Consider the following 9,151-nt stretch of genomic DNA (forward strand, 5'->3'; position numbering starts at 1 on the left):
AAACTGTTACCCTCAATTAGCTCGCGCTTAATCACCCGTTAATGCCAAGGAAACAAATTATGAACACTTCTTAATTATCTATTCTAGTAGTAGCCCTAGACCCCCAGTGCTGCAGTTGCGCTCAGCTATCCCAGATTGTGCTCTACGGCTGTGATTAGATATATCCGGCGGAACAAGAGGGAATAACTGTCCTGGGACTTTTTTCTTCCTCTTTCGATTTGGCCGAGAAAATTTTCGTTGTTTTCCGCATATCTCTCCACTAAGCCGCCATCTCCCCGACCCCGCTGGTGCTCGTCGCCTTCTGCCCGATTCGGCGCCATTCGCACGACACCCTATCAATTCCCTGCCTCGGTAGTCGCTCTCCGATTGCCTCGTGAAATTTCCTGTTTCGTTGCCTCTAGGGTGTTAAATACCCACGCTGCTAGGGTTCAATCGTCGTTAGGGCTCAGGAAGCTTACCACTCTATCACTGCGGGCTCCGGCTGCGGTTTGAGATACCAGTTTTCTACTGCTTCCTTGGTTTCTCCGATTCAACATCGTGGTTTGTTATCCTTCTTCGGATGGATCAAAGCATGTGTTTTTTCATGTAATAATGTTCTTCCATCCCCTTTTCTGCATAGTTTGTGGATAGTTTGCGAGGAGATAGTTAGGGTTCTGGGAATTATTTTTGTCGCCCGTGTTAGATGGAAGAATCGGACGTAGGAGTTGATCTTGGGAAGCGAATGAAAGAGGATAAGGTTGCGGGAGAATCGGGAGATGAGGGTAAGCTTGGGATGAGCCACTCTATCAATCTGAATCGGGTGCCAACAGTTGCTTTCGAGGCGAGGAGCACCCAGGGAAATGGTGAGACGCACGGTGCAGCAGTGTCAGGAACTAAGGATGCCGACTATGAAAGTGATGGTCAGGAGAAGTTACCCAAATGTGAGCAAGTCGACTATGAAAGTGAAGCTGAAGGTTGTTTAGTTACTTTGGTTGGAAATGAATATTGTGGCGACGAGGATGAGAGAGTTCAAGTGCTCACCATTGTCAATAAGGATGAGCCTGTACATGACACTAGCGACTTTATTAATCCTCAGACAGTTGTGGGATACAGTGAAGTGAAGGGTGCTGTAGGTGCTTCTGCCACCACTTCGGCGGTGCGACCTGCTGGCTCCCGATCATCATGTTTCCATGGTGTGACGAGGTGAGTGGTATGTGCCCTTGTAATTTGTAATAGTAACTAAGGGGAGAAACAATGCAATTGATTTATCACTTTGGTACCTTAATAAAATACGCCTTGTACGCTAAGCATACTAGGACAATCTGCCAAAGTATCATCAATTTGTGCAGGCATAGATGGAGTGGTAAATATGAAGCTCATTTGTGGGTCAGTTCTTGTAGAGTAGAGGGACGTAGAAGAAAAGGGAAACAAGGTATCCATCTTTTAATCACCTAACCAGCAGTTGGAGACCTTTAATCTAAAGGAATTTGTTTTCTATATACCGAATTGTTACCTTTTGTTAGTAAATATTAATTTTATGGCATTGCCAGATATAGAAATATGACCATGTAAAGGAAATACGTTTCCTTGGGAGCTAAGAACGTGCATTTAAATTCTTTATCATCTTCTTATTTATTGATCATTGAGTGAGAATCTTGGGCAATATTTTCTGTAGCAGCGATAGAAGAGTACTAGGTTCTTGTCCAATCATAGAAGGGCTACAAATTTGATAGCTTTCTCCCGGCCACATTTCATTTGGTACAAACTATGCCTGTCTGAATGAAAACTAAATTGTATGTAATTATGTATGTCATATCATTCTTCAGTCAGTATCATGCTTCTTTTGTTGCCGGTCATATTGAAGTTAGGCCCTGTTTCAATCACACTAGATAAACTTTAGCAGCTTTTTTAGCTACTTTTAGTCATTTAGTGATCTAAGCAGTAGAGCTAATATTGGTGTGATAAAATTTAGCACCTATTATCTCATAAGCTGCTTAAGGGTTGCTAAAATTAGCTAAACATGGGCCAGTGAACCCCATTTTCCACATATATCCTCCAACCTCATTCTATCTCTCTCCGCATTAGAGGCATAGGTGTCTTTTTATTCCAATGTGCTAAACTTTATTAGAGTAGTTCAAACACCACAAGGAGCTAAACTTTAGCATTTCAATTTATATGGCTAAAGTTTAGCAGAAAGCTAAAATTTATCCATTGAGATTGGAACATGGCCTTAGTTACTGTACTTTTTTGCATTATATAACTTTATCATCTATCCTAGTTCCACACATGCGTGTTAAGGTATTTATGTGCCCTATATTGGTTGGTTCACTTACTATTTCTGGCAGTGCACACTTGATCTATGATTATTGGATTAGCAAGCTCGTGCAAAAGTGGTCAGCTTACATTTAGATGCAATAGGCGAAAAGTATTTGATGTGCTTCATTGATATCACAATTTGTCACTTTCTAAACATCAGTTATTTTGTAGATGTTGTCTTGTAGTGGAAGCAGCCGAGTATATAGCTACAAAAACGGTTGCATCCTTTATTAAATTCCTCTAAACATCAATTAACTTGCACTCTTAATAGACACTGTCCTGTAGTGGAAGTAGCCAAGTATAGCTACAAAACTAGTTGCATCCTTCAGTAAATTTCTATGTTCATATGGGTTGGGGAAAAAAGCATTGTGCACTCTCTTGTGAGAGTGCTTTTTGTTTAACATATAGTTTTGTATCGTGACCTCTTATGGATCATAGGAGGGGAGTTTTCAAACACGTAGTGAATGATTGTTTTGCCAATGATCAGAAATCCAGAAGCATTTTGTTGTTAGTTAGTTCATTAAGTTGTTGTAACCTAGTATGTGAAATCAACTGTTTTTCTTCCTGGTGGTCGCGCCTGCACGCGTGTCGATTCAGCAACAATGGAAAAAATGATGTATGGAGCAATTTATCAATAACTGTAAAATAAACAAGGTAATCCTTAAATTTAAAAATAGACAAAATTTGACAAACACAAATCCTATGTGCAATAAAACGGAGCAATCCACATCTAAACTGATAAGATACTTATTCTTATTTGTTTCCATCCATTCATCGTGTGTTTTATCATGAGAAAATAGCCATTGGGAAACCATGAGAAATTACTCAGCCCTGTTCCAGGATCCACTCTTTGATGAAATAGCCCTACGAACTAGTAAAGCTAGTACTTCCCTGAAAAACCTTTTCCATCGCTGAAGAGACAATGTACTACCATCAATGATAATACTGTTTCTATGTCAATTTGTTGATTTATCTCTTTCCATACGATGTGCATTTACTTATCTTGGACTTAACCACTAATGGTTTCTTGCAATGGTGTTCTGATGCGGCGGTGCTTCAGTTTATCTAGGTAACTATTGTTAATTCATTATCTCCATCTTGGTTCTTGTGTTTTTGGTTTAAGGGCATGTACAACCTAGATACTGCTGCACGGTACTCTAAGTATAAGATACAACTAAAACACAACATAATACAGTGATCATGTCTAAAACATGTGTCTTACCATATTTATTAAATTAAAGTGACCAATCAGCTAGTCTCATGTCTCGAACATAGAGTTAAGACACTGTGTCTTCGTCAAGATACAACTTAATGAACTAGTCTCATATCTTGAGTTTTTTTACATTCATCCTCTTAGACACACTCTAAGACACAACTTAAGACACCCATGACCCATTGTACATGCCCTAATTATCTCCCCCTAAATTCCGTACCTTGCAGGAAGTTATGACAACGAGGAAAAAGCCGCCAGGGCTTATGATGTTGCTGCTATTAAATACTGGGGCCAAAATACCAGACTAAACTGTCCGGCAAGTTCTTTTCCTTTGGCTTCAGTGATACGTATTTGTCAGTTACACGATGGTCTTATAGATGTCAGAACTATTCCAGATTTCACAATACGGCAAAGAATTGGATGACATAAGGGATTTGTCTCGAGAGGAATGTGTGACATATACTTGAGAAGGCATGTTATAAATCTTCCCCATTTATATCACTGGGTAGAGAAATGTCTACCACAGTAATTTGTCTGATCCTGCAGGAGGAGGAGCTGCTTTTCAAGAGGAGCTTCTATATATAGAGGAGTTACAAGGTTACCTGTCTTTTATTTGCTTTGTCGAGCTTGCCGAGACTTGAAGGCATTACCCTTTTTTGTTCTGTATGTTATACTGAAACTAAACTGAAATCTTGTCCTACGGCAGAAGGCAGGCAGAAAGGTGGGAGATGGCAAGCACGCATAGGACTGGTTGCTGGAACCAGAGACATTTACCTGGGAACATTCAGTATGCAGCGCATGTTGATTTTACCAATGCCTTTGGAAAGTGACCGATTCTGAGTTCACTGATGATTTTAGTTTTTGTTTGGATCAGAAACAGAGGAAGAAGCTGCAGAGGCTTATGACATCGCTGCCATCGAGATACGTGGCAAAAAATGCCGTGACCAATTTTGACCGGAGCAACTACGTTGATAAGGGTATGTGCACTGCATAGAAGGGGAAGGCCTGAGGCTGCTCGCGTCCAGGCCAGAAGAATGGCTTTCTTCGAGTTCAATGCAGTGATTTTGTCGATCGAGCAGACCTGTCCAGACACGTATCACGTATATATGGAGGTTAGTCTGTGCATACATATAGAAGAGCTGGTAGCAGTTTGTCAATATCCCTGCTCTACATGAGTTAAGATTACAGTTAAATGGGCCCACTAGCAAAAAATTGTGCCAGGAAGAAATTTGAGCTTGTATCATAATGCCTTGTAGGATAGATCTTTCTGCAAATGTTAGCAGCAAGTCAACGTTTATGTTCTGTTTGATAGTCTATTGTTATCAGATTGCACGGCCCTCAAACCTTTCTGAACAACAGTCCATCTGTACGATCTTTTGAGTGAATGCGTTTATCTTGGCGTTTGCCCTTTTTCCTTTATACCTTTGGTATCCATGTCTTCTGTTTCACTTTCCTCACAAAAAAAAATTGACCTACAGGCCGCATTTAGGGGGTGTTTGGTTTTAGAGACTAATTTTTAGTCCCTCCAATTTATTCCACTTTAGTCACTAAATTGTCAAATATGGAAACTAAAATAGAGTTATAATTTCCATATTTTGCAATTTATAGACTAAAGTGGAATAAAATGGAGGGACTAAAAATTAGTCCCTAGTAACCAAACACTACCTTACGTTCAGGTGCTCGCACACACACCGCAAAAAAAAACACATCAAGAATCGCACACAAAGTCACAGCCAAAAATGACTCTGGAATATAGGAGTATGAGTATGATTAATGTTTCATATTTCTGATAATCCGTCTACTTAGCAATAAGCAGTGGTAGCACACGGAACGAGCTCAGCACGCAGGCTGGCGAGGGCGCGAGGCAGAGAGGAAATGTGCACGCAGGCACCACTGGGCCGCACTAACTAGTCCAATTTTTTTTTGTTATCGGTCCACCGTTGGTTGGGCTTCCCGGCCCGTGCACCACGCCGAAACCACTTCCTCGGTAGCTGACAATGCATGGGTGGCAAAATTTAACAGGAAACAGATACTACTAGCATGTCAACAAGACTCTCAAACGCTTTTGGTCCAATTCGGTCGATGTATCACAAACTCGCCGATTTACAACCATTGGCCTGACAGAATCCTCATGTACATACATGTGCAGCTCCACAGCAGTCGAAAATACAGTTTTGCATGAGACCAGAAAGGGGCCCCTGCAAAGTACAAAGTTTTTTTTTTTGCAAAAATCTTGCGAATAACTGCAGCTGAGTTAGAGGAAACAGTGGAAACCTAGACTAAAGCACTGCATGATCTGCTGACCCAGCACGTTGAGTTGACTACTGGAGTGAGTCGTGTACTAGCGCCGGCCGCGGCCATGACCCAAGTAAACGCTACTGGACAGAAGCGGATTCTTCGCAGGATGAACGGAGTTGACAGCGACTGGGCTCCCGACCCCGACCCCGACCCGCTCCCCGCGGGCCGCGCTAAACGACTCGCCAGAGCTTTCGCGCAAAAGCCGGGTTCCTCCGCCCAACAAAACATAGTAGTAGTGTAGTACGGCTACGATTGGTAATGGGATCGGACGAACCCCGAGGGGGCGGACGCGAGTGCCCCAATCCCCAGGTGGAGTAGCAGAGACACGGGAGGAAATGAATGATGAGCGCATGCGTGCCGGCCGGAGTGGCTTGTGCCCGCGCGGGAGGACGAGCGCGGCAGCGCGATCTGGTCGGTCGTCCTCCCGTCGGTCCGGGAACTGTTCATCAAATCTGCTGATGGCCTCCCTCGAATGCCTCGCCCCCCAGCCAGCCGCCGTCCTGTCGTTGTTGTTGGCCGGCGGCTTGGCCATGCCCATCCCAACCCAAAGCCTGCAGCCTCTCCACCTCCACGGTTGGGTACGGTCCACCGCGACGTCTCTGGAGTGCCTAACTTCTCTCGTGCATGCTCGATCGTACGTATGCAACGTCGTCCAGTCCATACATCTCCCTCCAGCTCTACTATAGTTCGCGGCACAAACCATGCATTGCACCCCCGGCGGCCCGTCTTTCGCTTTCGCTGCTAATCATATACCGTGTTCCGAATTCGGCAAAGGGGCGGGGGTAATCATGCCGCTTTTGTTAATAAGTGCGTACGACCCAGGACAGCCGCCGAGCAAATTAAGGTCCCGTTTTGGTTTAATTGGGTGACTAGTCAATTTTAATCCCTAAAGAATCAAATATAGTGACTAAAGTGGGGTGACTATATTTAAGTTCTTTAGTCATCAATAGAGTGACTAAAATAGACTAAAGTAGTATTTTTATCTTATTTGTCCTCTTTTTTTTCTTAGTGTCTAATTAATAGGGCTAATACAGTCATTATTCGCACCAATTAATGCTTTTTAGTTAGGTTTAGTCACTAGAATCAAACGGGATACTTTAGTGAACTTTAGTCACTAAAATTTAGTCAGGTGGCTAAAGTAACCAAACGGGGCTTAATCCTTTTTATTCCCCCGCCGTACGTCTTATAAAACCTGTGACGTCTCGCAAATTAATCATTTTTTCATCCTGATATTTATAGCTTCATGAGCTGCCACCATGCATGCATGTTCAAATGTATAATAAGCATGCTGCATCACCTTGCATTCAGCTGATTTGCACATGAACATTCAAGGCTAGCTACCTCTTACAATGACAGCTATTAATCACGGCGGCAAATTTACCGAGCTTTCTTTTGAGTGAATTTCACAAACACGCTAAATGCAATGGTTTGAGGAATGAGCTAGTCCATCATCTTCTCACTCCTCACTTTTTTTGTTTGGTTTGTAGAATGGAATGAGTTGATCCATCATCACCTCATTACTTATAGTTATTTAGTTAGTACTAATACGAGGAATGAGGTCATCCCACCAAATTTGAGGAATGGACCCATGATGCACCACCACATTTTGGATAGAGTGATTACTCAAACCAAACACCCCCTTAATAAGTGCGTACTACCCAGGACGGCTGCCGAGCAAATTAAGGTCCCGTTTGATTTGGGTGACTAGTCAATTTTAATCCCTAAAGAATCAAAAATAGTGACTAAAGTGGGGTGACTATATTTAAGTTCTTTAGTCATCAATAGAGTGACTAAAATAGACTAAAGTAGTATTTTTTATCTTATTTGTCCTCTTCTTTTTCTCAGTGCAGCAGACATCCACTAATTAATAGGACTAATACAGTCATTATTCGCACCAATTAATGCTTTTTAGTTAGGTTTAGTCACTGGAATCAAACGGGATACTTTAGTGAACTTTAGTCACTAAAATTTAGTCAGGTGGCTAAAGTAACCAAACCCTGCTTAATCCTTTTTATTCCCCCGCCGTACGTCTTATAAAACCTGTGATGTCTCGCAAATTAATCATTTTTTCATCCTGATATTTATAGCTTCATGAGCTGCCACCATGCATGCATGTTCAAATGTATAATAAGCATGCTGCATCACCTTGCATTCAGTTGATTTGGACATGAACATTCAAGGCTAGCTACCTCTTACAATGACAGCTATTAATCACAGCGGCAAATTTACCGAGCTTTCTTTTGAGTGAATTTCACAAACACGCTAAATGCAATGGTTTGAGGAATGAGCTAGTCCATCATCTTCTCACTCCTCACTTTTTTTGTTTGGTTTGTAGAATGGAATGAGTTGATTCATCATCACCTCATTACTTATAGTTAGTTAGTTAGTACTAATACGAGGAATGAGGTCATCCCACCAAATTTGAGGAATGGACCCATGATGCACCACCACATTTTGGATGGAGTGATTACTCAAACCAAACACCCCCTTAATAAGTGTGTACTACCCAGGACGGCTGCCGAGCAAATTAAGGTCCCGTTTGATTTGGGTGACTAGTCAATTTTAATCCCTAAAGAATCAAAAATAGTGACTAAAGTGGGGTGACTATATTTAAGTTCTTTAGTCATCAATAGAGTGACTAAAATAGACTAAAGTAGTATTTTTTATCTTATTTGTCCTCTTCTTTTTCTCAGTGCAGCAGACATCCACTAATTAATAGGACTAATACAGTCATTATTCGCACCAATTAATGCTTTTTAGTTAGGTTTAGTCACTGGAATCAAACGGGATACTTTAGTGAACTTTAGTCACTAAAATTTAGTCAGGTGGCTAAAGTAACCAAACCCTGCTTAATCCTTTTTATTCCCCCGCCGTACGTCTTATAAAACCTGTGACGTCTCGCAAATTAATCATTTTTTCATCCTGATATTTATAGCTTCATGAGCTGCCACCATGCATGCATGTTCAAATGTATAATAAGCATGCTGCATCACCTTGCATTCAGCTGATTTGCACATGAACATTCAAGGCTAGCTACCTCTTACAATGACAGCTATTAATCACGGCGGCAAATTTACCGAGCTTTCTTTTGAGTGAATTTCACAAACACGCTAAATGCAATGGTTTGAGGAATGAGCTAGTCCATCATCTTCTCACTCCTCACTTTTTTTGTTTGGTTTGTAGAATGGAATGAGTTGATCCATCGTCACCTCATTACTTATAGTTAGTTAGTTAGTACTAATACGAGGAATGAGGTCATCCCACCAAATTTGAGGAATGGACCCATGATGCACCACCACATTTTGGATGGAGTGATTACTCAAACCAAACACCCCCTTAATAAGT

The 9,151-nt window shown here is 41.7% G+C and overlaps 1 pseudogene; it reads left to right on the plus strand.

Annotated features, from left to right (window-relative positions):
- The first annotated feature begins 682 nt into the window (after positions 1-682).
- Positions 683-4,570, plus strand: LOC109945881 (AP2-like ethylene-responsive transcription factor AIL1; annotated as a pseudogene).
- Positions 4,571-9,151: the final 4,581 nt, after the last annotated feature.

This window comes from Zea mays, chromosome 4 (genome assembly GCF_902167145.1).
Source record: "Zea mays cultivar B73 chromosome 4, Zm-B73-REFERENCE-NAM-5.0, whole genome shotgun sequence".
In the NCBI taxonomy this organism is placed as follows: Eukaryota; Viridiplantae; Streptophyta; class Magnoliopsida; order Poales; family Poaceae; genus Zea; species Zea mays.